The sequence below is a fragment of the Orycteropus afer genome, unplaced genomic scaffold (genome assembly GCF_000298275.1).
Source record: "Orycteropus afer afer isolate SDZICR_OR568_19922 unplaced genomic scaffold, OryAfe1.0 scaffold00065, whole genome shotgun sequence".
NCBI classification, from domain to species: domain Eukaryota; kingdom Metazoa; phylum Chordata; class Mammalia; order Tubulidentata; family Orycteropodidae; genus Orycteropus; species Orycteropus afer.
The window spans coordinates 1,202,941-1,218,283 of record NW_006921652.1 but is presented as its reverse complement, the minus strand read 5'-3'; the positions used below and the strand labels follow the sequence as shown (position 1 = coordinate 1,218,283).

Here is a 15,343-nt window from a genome sequence, read left to right as displayed (position 1 = left end):
CCCACCAGCCACTCCTCGGAAGGAAGGTTGGGCAATCCTACTTCCGTAGTGATACTGCCTTGGAAACCCAAGGAGGGGTCGCTATGAGTTGGGGCCAACTCGATGGCAAACAACAACAACAACAACAATAAGGATTCAAAAGAATTATTTATGGGTAGCTTCAACAGATTGAGAGACAGATCAAGGAAAACACTGACAAGATGAAGGAAAACACTGAAAAAATTAAGGAAAACACAGCCAAAACTCAGAACAATTTAGGAAAATAATACAAGAATAAATTGATAAAATAAACAGAAAGTTAGAAATAACACAAAAACACCTAATAGAAATCCAGAAGATTAGTACTAATATTTCAGAAATAAATAACATATTGAAGGGGAAAAGGAGTAGAATCAAATCAATGGAAGACAGAATTGATGAGATTGAAGACAAAGACCACAACACTTGTTAAGGAATCAATCAGACAAAAGATCAAAACAAAATGTAGAAAGCCTAAGATTCATGTGGGATATCACCAAAGGAGATAACCTACATATGATCAGAATTCCAGAACAGGAAAACACAAATAAAACCACAGAGAAAATTGTTGAAGAATTGTTGGAAGAGAATTTCACTAATATGATGAAAGATGAGAATATACATTCAAGTTCAATGAACCCCAAACAGGATAAACTCCAAAAGACAATCTCCAAGACATACCATCATCAAGCTCACCAAAACCAAAGACAAAGAAAGAATTCTGAAAGCAGCATGGGAAAATGAAAAGTTACCTATAAAGTTTAACCAATAAGACTAAGCTCTGATTTCTCAGCAGAAACCATGTAGGTGAGAAGGCAATAGGATGATAGATATAAAACCCTGAAAGAAAAAAAATCTCCAACCAAGAGTTATATACCCAGCAAAAGTGTCCCTCAAATAAACTTACCAAAAACCAAACTCACTGCCATAGAGTTGGTCCCAACTCATAGCCACCCCTCCTAGGGTTTCTGAGGCAGTATCTCTATGAAAATAGATTGCCCAAGTCTTCCTTCTCAGGAGTGGCTGGTGGGTTCGAACTGCCAGCCTTCTGGTTAGCAGTCAAATGCCTTAGGCACTACACCACCAGAGCTCCTAAATATGTCCCTCAAATATGAGGGTAAAATTAGGATATTTCCAGATAAGTAGAAAGTAAGGGACTTTGTTAAAAACAGACCAACCTTAGAAGAGATGTTAAAGGGAGTCCTAATAGAGAACCAAAAACAGCAAATAACAGCTGATGATTAACACACATGGAGACATCACCCAGAAACCAACACAGTTATGGAAGTATCCAAAGTAAAATAAGCTCACAAGACTGTAAACAGGGAACCAGAGACATAAATTGGTAAATGAGGACAACTACACACCAAAAAGAGGGAAAAAATTGTGTAATTACAGAACTTCCAAATGGTAAGGAAGTCAAGACAATTTTAAGACAGAACAAACTGTTCTAAACTTGGGAAGAAGGTAATAAATCACAGGGTAACCTCAAATAAAAATTATAAACCTTCACATCCAAATAAAAAAGAGAACCAGCACAAATATTTAGCAAATACTAACACAATAGCAATGAAGGAGATGATAACATGATTCATAAACAAAATGAGTTTAGCACAGGAAATTATATGGAACAAAGAGATCAGCAACACCATGAAAAACACATAACAAAATAGCATCGATAAATTCATACTTGCCGATAATTACACTGAATGTCAAAGGATTAAATGCACCACTCAAGAGACAGAGAATTGCAGACTGAATAAGAAAATATAACCCATCAATATGTGTCCACAAAAGACTCACCTTAGAAACAAAGACAAAAATAGACTAAAAATCAAAGGTTGGAAAAAGATATACCCAGCAAATGGCAACCAAAAAACGGCAGGAGTGGCAATATTAATTTCTGATAAAATAGACTTTAAGACAAAAACCACCATAAGAGACAAAGGACATTATATAATGATTAAAGGATCAATTGAACAAGATGACATAATCATAATAAATACTTACCCAATGAAAAAGCCCCAAAACACATAAATCAGACTTTAACAGAATTGAAAAGACAAGTAGATGACTCCACAGTCATAGTAGGAGACTTTAATACACCACTTTCAATCAAAGACAGAACAACTGGAAAGAAATTCAACAAAGATGCAGAAGAACTAAACAATATGATCAACCAACTTGACCTTATAGACATCTACAGAGCACTCCACCAAACAACAGCACAATATATTTTCTTTTCCAGCATACATGGAACATTCTCCAGGATAGACCTTATGTTACATCACAAAGCAAGCCTCAATAAATTTAAAAACATTGAAATACTACAAAACATCTTCTCAGATCACAATGCTATAAAATTAGAAATCAACACCAGGAAGACCAATGGGAAAAGAGCAAATGCATGGAAATTGAATAATACCCTCCTTAAAAATGACTGATTAATAGAAGAAATTAAAAATTCCTTGAGTCAAACAAGAATGAAAACACAACATACCAAAATCTTTGCAACACAGCAAAAGCAGTGATGAGAAGGCAATTGATAGTAATAGATACACACATCAAAAAGGAAAGAGCCAAAACCAGTACCTTAACCTAACATCTCCAACAATTAGAAAAAGAGCAGCAAAGAAAGCCTACAGCCACCAGAAAAAAGAAATAATAAAGTTTCAAGCAGAAATAAATAAAACAGATATAGAAAGACAACAGAAAAAATCAATAAGACTAGAAGTTGGTTCTTTGAAAGGGTTAATAAAATCAAGAAACCACTGGCAAACTTACAAAGGAATAGAAGGAAAAGATGCAAACAACATGAATAAGAAATTAAATGGGTGATGTCACAACAGAACAAACAGAAATAAAAATAATAATATCAGGATACTGTGAAGAACTATATTCCAACAAATTTGAAAACCCAGAAGAAATGGACAGATTTCTAAAAACATACTACTTACCTAAACTAACACAGACTGAGGTGGAAAATGTGCACAGACCCATAAGAAAAGAAGAAATTGAACAGGTTATTAAAAAATTACCACCCCCCCAGGGAAAAAAAAGTGCTGGCCCAGATGGTTTCACAGGAGAATTCTACCAACCATTCAAAGAAGAGCTGACACCAATCCTACTCAAAATATTCCAGAACATAGAAAAGGATGGAATCCTCCCAAATTCATTTCATGAAGCAGGCATAACTCTGATACCAAACCAGGCAAAGACACCACTAGAAAGGAAAATTACAGGCCAAAATCCCTCATGAATATAGATGCAAAAATCTTCAGCAAAATTCTAGATAATAGACTCCAACAACATATTAAAAAAATAATAATACATTATGACCAAGTGGATTCATATCAGGTATGCAAGGATAGGTCATCATTAGAAAAACCATCAGCACAATCCATCACATAAATAAAGTAAAGGAGAAAAATCACATGATCATATCAATCGATGAAGAAAAGGCATTTGATAGCATCCAACACCCATTCCTGATTGAAAAGAAAAAAAAAAAACTCTCAGAAAAATAGGAATAGAAGGGAAATTCTTCAACATAATAAAAGGCATATATGCAAAACCAACAGCCAACATTATTTTCAATGGAGAGAGACTGAAATCATTTCCCTTGCAAATAGGAACAAGACAAGGATGCCCTCTATCTGTTTCTATTCGACACTGTATTGAAGTCCTAGCCAGGGCAATAAGGCAAGAAAGGAAAATCAAAAGCATCCAAATTGGTAAGGAAGAAATAAATCTATCCCTATTTGCAAATGATATGATCCTATACCTAGAAAACCCAACAGACTCAGCAAGAAAATTACTGGAACTAATTGAGAGATTTAGCATAGTGGTAGGATACAAGATCAACATACAAAAATCAGTAGGATTCCTCTACACCAGCAAAGAGGTCTCTGAAAAGGAAATAAGGAAATCAATACCATTTGTATTAGCTGACAAAAAGATAAAATACTTGGGAATAAATCTTTCCAGTAACACAAAAGACCTATATGAAGACAACTACAAAACTCTACTTCAAGAAACTATAAGAGATCTGCATAAATGGAAGAACATGCCATGCTCATGGATAAGAAGATTGAGTATTGTGAAAATGTCAATAATACCCAAAGCAATCTATACATTCAATGCATTCCCAATCCAGATTTCATCAACATTATCTAAAGACATGGAAAAATCAATCACTAGGGAGCTCTGGTAGCATAGTGCCTAAGGCACTTGACTGCTAACCAGAAGGCTGGTGGTTCAAACCCACCAGCCACTCCTCGGAAGGAAGATAGGGCAATCTACCTCTGTAGTGATACTGCCTAGGAAACCCAAGGAGGGGTCGCTATGAGTCGGGTCTGACTCAACAGCAAATAACAACAAACAAAAATTTTATATGAAAATTAAAGAGACCTTGGATAAGCAAAGCACTACTAAAGGAGAAGAAGATCTCACACTCCCAGAATGCAAAACTTACTACACGGCCACAGTTGTCAAAACAGCCTGGTATTGTTGCAACAACAGACACACAGAACAGTGAAACAGAATTGAGAACCTAGAAATAGATCAATTGACCTATGGTCAGCTGACGTTTGACAACAGGTTGAAATATATTCAACGTGGAAGAGATAGTCTCTTTCACAAATGGCGCTGGCAAAACTGGTTATTCATTTGCAGTAAAATGAAATAAGATCCATGCCTCACACTATACACAATAAGGAACTCCAGATGGATCAAAGACTTAAATGTGAAACCTGAAACTATTAAGTTCATCAAAGAAAAAATACGGGCAAACTTAGGGTCCCTGATTCATGGTATAAATAGACTATCAAGTAATACTCAAGATACAGCAGAAGACAAACTAGATGATTGGGACCTTCTAAAAATTAGACTCTCACGTGCATCAAAAGACTTCTCCAAAAGAGTTAAAAGAGAAGCTACAGAATGGGAAATATATTCAGCAATGACATATCAGATGAAGACAAACAACATCAAAAAGACAAACAATCCAATTTAAAAAATGGGCAGAAGACATGAACAGACACTTCACCAAAGAAGATACTCAGGCAGCCAACAAACACATGAAGAAATGTTCATGATCATTAGTCATTAGAGAGATGCAAATCAAAACAACCATGAGATATCATCTCATCCCAGCATTAATAGCAAAGTTCAACAAGACAGAAAATAACAAATGCTAGCAAGGATGTGAAGAGATTGGGGCTCCTCATACACTGTTGGTGGGACTTTAAAATGATACAACCACTGTGGAAATACGTATGACAGTTCCTTAAAATATTGGAAATAGAAATACCATTTGACCCAGTGTGTTAGACTGGATTCTCTAGAGAAACAAAACCAGTAAAGCTTATAGAGAGAGAGAAAGGGAAATTTATCTTAGGAAAATGGCTCATACACCTATAGAAGCTGGCAAGTCCCAAGTTCTTGGATCAAACGTCAAGCTGGAGGCTTTTCCTGACTTACACAGTTGCAGGGGCTGAGGAGCTCAAGGTTGGCAGGCAGTATACTGGCTGTTGACTCCAACGAATGACGAATCCAAGATCTCCAGGCCAAATGGTGGATTTTTCGCTCACGGACAGTTGTAGGCAGCACAACAGAATTCCAATCCACAGAATAATGCCTCTTTTCCCAGGATGTCCGTAAATACACTGGAAGCAGGCCACACCCCTAGGGAAACTCCCTTTCAACAGATTGGCTGCTCAAAACATATACATCTGATCCCATCATTGGAACAACCCACATCACAATTGCTTAAACCACACAGAATTGTGGTCCAGCCAAGTTAACACACAGCTCTACCTATCACGCCCAGCAATCCCATTACTAGGTATTATGTCCTAAAGAAGTGAGAACCAGTACACGAATAGATACATGCACATCCCTGTTCATCACAGTACTATTCACAATGGCAAAGAGATGGGAACAACCTAAGTGCCCATCAACTAAGGAACAGATAAACTGTGGTATATACACACAATGGAATGCTATGCAATCCTAAAGAATAATACAGAATCTGCAAAACACCACATAACATGGATGAACACTCTGCTGAGTGAAATAAGTCAATCACAGAAGGACAAATATTGTATTAGTCCACTATTGTAAAAAGTCAAGGAAAGGTTAATACATAGAAGGAAAGTTTCTTCATTGGTTACCAGGGATGGGAGGGGAAGGGAGAGAAAATTTCTCGATAGGATGGGAAAACAAAGATAAAGCAAAGATTATTAGTGGTTACCAGGGGTAGGGAGGAGGGGAAAGGAAAAGTCTTTTTTTGGGGGGGGAAGGGGCTCACTGAGTTTATGCTAATGTTGTTGTTGTTGTTGTTATATGCCCTCGAGTCAGACCCGACTCATAGTGACCCCTTCTTGGGTTTCGAGGCAGTATCACTATGGAAGTAGACTGCCCAACCTTCCTTCCGAGGAGTGGCTGGTGGGTTTGAACCACCAGCCTTCTGGTTAGCAGTCAAGTGCCTTAGGCACTATGTTACCAGAGTGGTGGAATATTTTGGAAAAGGATAGCAATAATGGTGGCACAACATGAAAAATGTAATCAATGTCCCTGAGCTGTAAATGTGGAAGTTGTTTTGTTGGCGAATGTCTTGTGCATGTATTCACCACAATAAAAGTTAAAAATTAATAATAATAAAACAATTCAAATTTAAAATTCGGCAAAACAGTGAAGTCTGTACCCCTTGCTGTTCCTGGGCAACCAATATCCCTCCTTGCACAGAAGGTCTACGCCAGCTGGCCAGCCAACAAAGAGCTGTGGGGGCTGACTGAGACAAGATGTCATCCAGCCCCCTGTCTTAAAAACCTCCCACCAAACATTGGTTTGCATTTTCACTGAAGAAGAACCATTTGGGCCCTCACCAGGAGACCAACCAAGCCAGGCTTCCAAGAAAGAACCCCCTGAGAAGGAGAATTCCCACACACAAAATCCAAACCCACTTCTCTTCTTCAGCCTGGTCTCCACACAGCGATCAAGGACCTGGACCAAGTCCCCAGGCAAGCTTAGGAATCTCTTCATGTCAGAAGTCAGAACTGAGAAAGCCTTAGTCATAAATCAAAGCGTAAGTCCTTTGTTTGGACCAGACCTTAACACACTGCCTATTGTAGGGACAAAGGAAACCTTCCCCATGTGCACACTCTATCTGTACAAGCAACCCCAGGAAGAATTCCAGTTTTATCAAAAAAGTCACGCAGTGCCCTTTGGTAAGAAATTTACTGAGTGGAAAGGACATCGACACACCAAAAACAAATAACCTCAAAATAGTGTTAAGATGCCCCTAGAAAAAGATAAAGTGCCCAGTGCTTCTCATAGCAGGTATCTCTAAATTAAACCAAAAAAAAAAAAAAAAAACGGAGAAGCGGCTACAACGCCGAGCGGAGGAGGCAAGAATCCGAGCGTGAGCAAAAGCTTCTTGGGCACCATGGCCAGGATTACCACCATGGAGGCGATGCGCAAGGTCCAGGTTCTGCAGCAGCAGGCAGATGATGCAGAGGAGAGGGCGGAGCGCCTGCCGCGGGAAGTGGGGAAAGGCAGGCACGGTAACAGGCTGAGGCTGAGGTGGCTTCTTTGAATCGTGGAATCCAGCTGGTTGACCGCGTTCAGGAGCGCCTGGCCACTGCCCTGCAAAAGCTGGAGGAGGCAGAGGAAGCTGCTGATGAGCATGTGAGAGGTATGAAGGTTATTGAACACTGGGCCTTGAAAGATGAAGAAAAAATGGAACTCCAGGAAATCCAACTGAGCACATTGCAGAAGAGGTAAACCAGGAGGTGGCTCGTAAATTGGTGATTACTGAAGGGGCCTTGGAACGTACAGAGGAAGGAGCTGAGCAGACAGAGTCCCGTTGCCGAGAGATGGATGAGCAGATCAGACTCATGGCCCAGAACCTGAAGTGTCTGAGTGCTGCTGAAGAAAAGTACTCTCAAAAAGAAGACAAATATGAGGAAGAAATAAAGATTCTTACTGATAAACTCAAGGAGGCAGAGACCTGTGCTGAGTTTGCTGAGAGATCAGTAGCCAAGCTGGAAAAGACAACGGATGATTTGGAAGATAAACTGAAATGTACCAAAGAGGAGCACCTCTGTACACAAAGGATGCTGGACCAGACTCTGCTTGACCTGAATGAGATATAGAGCACCCCAGTACCCCCTGCCGCTGCTCCTCCCCTTGATCCCCACTTCACCTGAGGCCAGCCTGCCCAAAGCTGACCTTTAAATTGAGGGCTGATCTTTAACTGGAATGCTGCTTTCCTTTCTCCTCTCAATGTCCTCTCTCCCTTCTTTCCCCGTCACATCTTTTTTTTTTTCCTGCCAACTATCTCTGCCTCTCCCCAGAGATTCCAGCTGGGCCGGCGGCTGAGCATGTTTGGGAACAACATTTAAGGGAACCTGAGCACAATGCAAGTGTCTTCAAAGGCATGTTGTGATGTACACATTTTGTAATTACTTTTGTTGTTGTAGTAGCAGCCATTTGTAAAACATTCCAAATAACTCCACAGCTCTGAAGCAACAATCTAATCCCTTTCTCACTTTTGAAAGGTAGCTTTTCAGCTTAATGCATATTGCCCTCTCCATAGAGGAGGGAAAGAAGTATGAGCCTGCCTTACTAAGAGCCAGACACAGCCAAGGGAAAAACTCCCTCTATGGAAACCATTGCTCTGTATAAAGCACAGCCAAACCAGAAAGGTGATTCCAGGAGTTAGCCAAGAAAAGTTTTTAACGTGCTGTTCACGTTTTCAGCTTTAAGGTATCTTGGAGCAAGGTGATTTTTATTTTATTTTACTTTTCGTCAGAAGTGACCAAACAAATTAAGACTTCTGTCTGTGATCAAATCATTACCCCATCCTTCTCTATCCTCTTCCCAACCACTCACAGAATGGATCCTGTGCCCCTGCCTTTTTAAAAACACAGAAAAGGAAATTAAGTTTTTACCACTGATTTAGCCATATGAAACTCATCTCATCACCCTATTCTGAAGCTGCTGTCTCTCAAGTGCCATCTCAGAGTGCTTTGTATCAGTCAGTGCTGGAGAAATCTTGAATATCTATGTACAAAACTTTTTTGAAATTTTATATTATTTTGAAACTTTGTTGGGGTTGAGGTACATTAGCCACCCCATCTGGCTGTGAGTTCTTTCTACAGTCTGTCGGCTGGCAGTGTGCTGATGTTGTAAAGTGCTTTATGCACCCATTGTTGTTGTTGTTATGTGCCATCAAGTCGACCCAACTCATAGAGACCCCTCCTTGGGTTTCTGAGGCAGTACCACTACGGAAGTAGATTGCCCTATCTTCCTTCTGAGGAGTGGCTGGTGGGTTTGAACTGCCAGCCTTCTGGTTAGCAGTCAAGTGCCTTAGGCACTATGCTACCAGAGCTCCCAGTTCCCCCTTTTTGGTGAGTTTCTGTGAAGTATGTTAGGTGTGCATCCTGCAGCTTATTGGCTTAAAGTGTACTCTCCTTTGATGTGGTCTTTTTTGGGGGGCTATTAGGAGAAAGAGAAACCAATCATACAATGATTTTGATACTGAAAATTGACAAGTGTCTTTTGAAATAAACAACAAGTCCCTCAAAAAAAAAAAAAAATTGCCATCAAGTCAATTCTGACTCATAGCAACCCTATAGGACAGAGTAGAACTGCCCCATAGAATTCCCAAGGCTGTAAATCTTTACAAAGCAGACTACCACCTCCTCCTGCAGAGTGGCTGGTGGGTTCGAACTGACAATCTTTTGGTTAGCCACCAAGGGTTTAACCATTGCACCACCAGGGCTCCTGTATCTCAGTTGTTGTTGTTGTTGTTATGTCTCTGTTGCTGACCATAAAATCCTGTGACAATAATTCCCTCACTGGCTCAAAAACACTAACAATGCAGCCAGTTAGCTTGAGCTTCAAGCTGCCACATGTCATAATGAACACATGGAGACACTAAATACCTTTCACAAAATTTAAAAGAAGCCAAACACTGTCTCATCCCAGCAGCTCAGACACATGCACATGCACACACATGCACATGCTCCACTAAGTGCTTTAGTGGCAGATGAAATACACCTTATAGAAGTCATCAGACACTTCCTTCCAAATTTCAGTGGAAGCCAAACGATGTCTACACACGCCACAGCACTGCCGAAAGCAAGTTTCCCCCTTGTCTACCCTTCTTTCCCACATTCCCTCTCCCTCTTTGTTGTCCTGTCTACCACCCTCCCACCTCACAGCCAAGTGAACTACACCAAACATGGCAGCTTGGACTTCTTTGAAAGCCTAGAATTCACCAGCTGCACAATCTCATGACCATGTGGACCAAAAAGGAAAGAGAATAGAGTTTACTGGTGCATCCCAGGGACCCACGGGAAGCACGTTCACCCATGGTGCATGGAATGAAGAAGCCAGGAAATCAGATCTGAGAGTAGGCCCCTGGCCAGGTGGCAACTTGTGAGGTTGCATACCTGGAGACTGCAAAGCTGGCCTCAGCTGTGTCCAGGCCAGGAAAAAGTCTGGGGAGGCTCAGACTGTTTTATCCGTCAGTGAAGCATGATGTTGATGCAGGAAGCAGCAATCCAGCACGACCCCAGCCCCTTCAGCACAGAAAACTGCACCTTCAGCCTTTAACATCATGAATGATTTCTGGTCTTGGTGTGCCAAGAGTCCAGGAAGGGAAAACCAGGAAGGGTTTATCAGTTACAGTCATCCAGTTGCCATGAGAAAATAAATACAGGGTGGAGCCTGAGGATGGGCAGGACCCCAAGGAAAAGCCCAAGCAAAAGTAGAAACTAGAGCAGCCAGTGATATTTTGGCTGGGGCTGACCCTGGAGGAAATGACCAAAAGCAACTAAGTTCTGATCAAGTTCAGGACCCCAGTAGCTCCATCCACAAGCTGGTTCCCAAGGCTTCAAGCCAGAGCACTGGGTTAGGTCACCCTGGGAACATCAGCCTTCAGATGTTCAGACAATCAAGAGAAACAATACCCAAAAGGGGTCTGTCTGCCTGGAGAAGCCAGACCTAGCCCTGAGCAGCCCTTACCAAGGAGGCCTGGCTACAGAGGCCCTCAGGTGCCTGTGATTTGTGTGATACAGTATTGGCCCACACAGAGTTCCTTAAATCTGAGATAGTTCTTTTAGAAAGTGCAGATCACCAATTCTCTTGAGAAATCTGCTACCTGGCTCTGTTGGACTCACTTTCTGGCTGGAGCTGAGTCATAGTCACTCCTGTTCACCTTAGGCAGTCCCCCCTCCCTGCTATCTCCCTGTCGCCTATGTCATCTTGCCCAATGCTGCAAAAGTGGGCTGTGCCTTGGCTTACTAGGTATGGACAGAGGCTGCACTCAGGGGGCATATAGAGGCCATGGCAACACTGATGCCCCTGACAGGTGGGCACAGGCTTCTGGAGGCCCTGCAGGAAGCATGTAGAAGAGGGCTTCATCTAAAGAGTCTAGGTTACTGCCACCCAGGAAAAGATGGTTTCGAGGTTGTTCTGTATCAACATTTTCCTTGGTTAAGGCTGTTAGCCCTGCACCATCATGCTTCTGGATCAGGAAGAGCCATGGACAGGTGTTAAGGCTGAGCCTAAGGGAGGTCACCTTGGCTACTCCTGCTGACAAGACTGCCCAGCTGACCTCAGAGCACAAGCTCAGCTCATGCAGCCGAGGGCTACAAGAGCTGTAGCATCTCCAGGGCAGCAGGGGGCGCTATAGATGCTAATGACCAGACTCACAGTGTTGGGAGCCTGGAAGCAACCAAGGAGCAACCCTTAAGGAATGAGGTGTTCTCATTCTGAAGCCTCTCTCTTTTCCATCAGGGTCTCTGAATAAAAGTGAATGGAACAATCAGAGGACATGATTGAGAAGAGGGTAATGGGGGCTCTTTCAAACCTAGTTAATTGTGACTCATGACAATCTTGTGTGTGCCCTAGAACTGTGCCAAATAGGGTCTTCAGTGGCTAATTTTTTGTAAGTAGATAGCCAGGCCTTTCTTCTAAGGCACCCTTGGGTGGACTTGAACCTCCAACTTTTCAGTTAGCCGCTGAGCACGTTAATTGTTTGCATTACTCAGTTCAACATGCACTCCTCTTCCTTTGGAAGAATTGTAGCTTTTAATATATCTTAAGGTTTGGTCCTTGAACTTGTAAATTTCAGTAACATTATTAATGTCTCACGGAAAACACTCCTTTAAACACCATCCATTCCTAGGGGGACCTTCAACAACATCTGATGAGTTGCTCCTTTTATCAATGAAGGAACTGAAAGCAGAGGTCAAAAAGTTTACCCAGAGGTCAGAGCTATGTACTGGCAGAGCTCAAAGTCAAACCCAGGAGCCCTGACTTCTGACACAGAGCCATTCCCACTACCCCATGCTGGTCCAATCACCCAGAGAGGAAATGGAGCAATGTTTTAGGCACTTTTAAATTCTTATTTGATTGAGCCCAGATTTTTTTTTTTTTTTTTTAAAGCACAACTATTTTCTCTGAAATTCAGGCTGTCCAGAACTCTCCCACACAAGCTTACTGGAAGTCTGTGGGCCCAGGCATGGTTTTGATCCAAGTCAGGGGATGGGTGCCCAATAGCCAAATGGGGCAGGGTATCCTTCCAGAGGAAATCTGGAGCCCAACTGCTAGCGGGAAAGTCAGAGAGATGGGAGAGAAAGCCAAAAGTTTCACCAGTGAGTCCAGTCCAACCCCAGGGGTGGAGGGGCAGAATGAAGAAAGGATGAGAGGCCCAGGAGTGAATCAGGTTGAAATGGAATCACACAGACTGTGGTGGGAGCAGGAATCCAGGGGGTGCCATTCACATTGTAGTACGAATGTGGAGCTGTGCTGTGTACAGGCTGCACAACCGTACATGACAGCTATGACCAGGAGTGAGGAGGTGGTGTCTATCAAAACAGATTGCTGTGAACCATGTGGGAGTGCTTGTGGTTGGCCTATGTTGATCAATGATTAAGTGATGCAGGATGCTGCAAGTTGACTTATAGGTGAACTTTAAAACACAAGGCATTTATACTCTTTAAAAAAAAATGTTTTTGTTATTGTGATTTGGGTAAAAGTTTACAGATAACTTGATTTTCCATTCAACAGTTCATACACATTTTGTTTTGTGATATTGATTGCAATCGCCACAAATTAACAGCTCTCTTCTCAATTCCTCCCTGCAGTTACCATTTCCCTTTATCCTTCTTTTCTATCTATTCCTACCTTCTGAACTTTATCCCTGGCAAATGCTGCCCTTTTGCTCTTGTATGGTTAATTGTTCAAAAGAGTACACACCTCCCTGGTGTTACTGCTTATCTGATAGGCCTGTCTCTTGTTTGGCTGAAAGTTGAGCCATGGGCTGAGTTCAGTTCTCAGATTGAAGAGTGATTAAGGGCCACAGTCTCGGAGGTTCCACCAGTCTCTGTCAAACCAATAAGCCTGATCTGTTTTATTATTTTGAGTTTTATTGCATATTCTTTTCCCACTCTATCTAGAATCTCTACTGTGATCCCTTTCAGAGTGGTTGACAGTGGTGATCTGGCAACATCTAATTCTTCTGGTCTCAGGGTTGTGGAGACCGAGGTTCATATGGTCCACCAGCCCCTTGAACTAATTGTTTCCAAGGACATATATACTCTTGTACTTTGCTGGTAGAATTATAAAATGGTACAGCCCTATAGAAAACAGTTTGTGACTCCTCAAAAAGTGAAACACAAAATTACCATAGGACCATAGCAACTCCACTCCTAGGAAAACATATGTCCACCCAGAAACTAGAACATGAACATTCATAGTAGCATTACTTATAGTAGTCAAAAGGTGGAAACAACCTAAATGTCCATCAATGGATGAATCTGTGAACAAGATATGGTACATCCATACAACAGACTATTAAAGAACAACAAAAAAAAACAGTGCCACTGAGTCTGTTTTGACTCATGTTGTTGTTGTTGTTGTTATTTGCCGTCAAGTCGGCCCTGACTCATAGCGACCCCTCCTTGGGTTTCCGAGGCAGTATCATTATGGAAGTAGGATTGCCCAACCTTCCTTCCGAGGAGTGGCTGGTGGGTTTGAACCGCCAGCCTTCTGGTTAGTAGTCAAGTGCCTTAGGCACTATGCTACTAGAGCTCCTGTTTTGACTCATAGTGACCCTATAGGACAGAGCAGAACTGCCTCATAGGGTTTCCAAGTCTGTAAATCTTTACAGAAGCAGACTCCCTTATCTTTCTCCTGCAGAGCAGCTGGTGGGTTCAAACAGCTGAACTTTTGGTTAGCAGCCAAATGCCTTAACCACATGCAAGCAGAGCTCCTAATGGAATATTATTTAGCCATAAAAGGAACAAAGTTCTCACACATACTAAAAGTTGGATGAACCTCCAAATATAATGCTAAGTGAAAGAAGACAGACACAGCAGGCCACTTATTATATGACTCCTTTTGTGTGATATAGCCCAGAATAGGTAAATCCACAGAGACAGAAAGCAGATTCGTGGTTATCAGGGGATGAGAAGAGCAGGGAACGGGGAGGAAGAAATGTACTTGGTGGGCACAGGGGTTTTCCTGCAGTAACGAAAATGTTTTGAAATTAGAGAGAGGTGGTAGTTGCACAACCTCATGAATACACTAAATATCACTTTAAAATGGTTCATTTTATGTTACATAAATTTACCTCAATAATTTTTTAAAAGATGTATACCTATAAGGCTGATGTTAATCAATGAAATTAAATGTATAATTATTGGAGCTTATTACATGATAAGACTGATTTTAATGCCTTAAATGCACAACAAATCCAAGAAAGAATATGCAAGGAAGAATTTTTGACATAGTAACTACCACCACCCCCAGGCACCTGGTGAAGGGAGAACCTCTTACCCCCAGCTCAGAGAGCTCAGAGTTTCAACACACAATTGTTAAGATTCATAAAGGGAAAAGAGTCGTGAAAGCCAGGTTTTATTCAGACAAAAAAAAAGGCTTTCTAAATTCCACATGAAACTTGAGATCACAGCATAGAATTTTACTCTAAGCCATAATGTAAAGGTGTTGTAAAATTTGATGTCAGGGTATAGTTTTCTCATAGCTAGAGAACAAAATAAAACCATGAGTTGCAAGCAGAAAAATGGTAAGGACAAGACTAGGGATGAACCCTGTCTGGGTCCTGAGATAGAGAAAAACTGTTCTCACTATCCTGGGCTTTAAAATAATGCTACTTAATAGGAAGGAGAGTCCAAGGTCCCCAAGGTTGGGGTCCCAAGTGCAAGCATTCTCTGAGAAGAGCCCTCATTCAGGATGGTGGCCAATAAGGCACAAGAGCAGTTGGGAGTTTACAGCAGAGGGGCTAGTGGTC

At 41.5% G+C, this 15,343-nt stretch overlaps 1 pseudogene; it reads left to right on the top strand.

The window, feature by feature from the left end:
• Nucleotides 1–7,465: 7,465 nt before the first annotated feature.
• LOC103196354 lies at nucleotides 7,466–8,174 on the top strand (annotated as a pseudogene).
• Nucleotides 8,175–15,343: the final 7,169 nt, after the last annotated feature.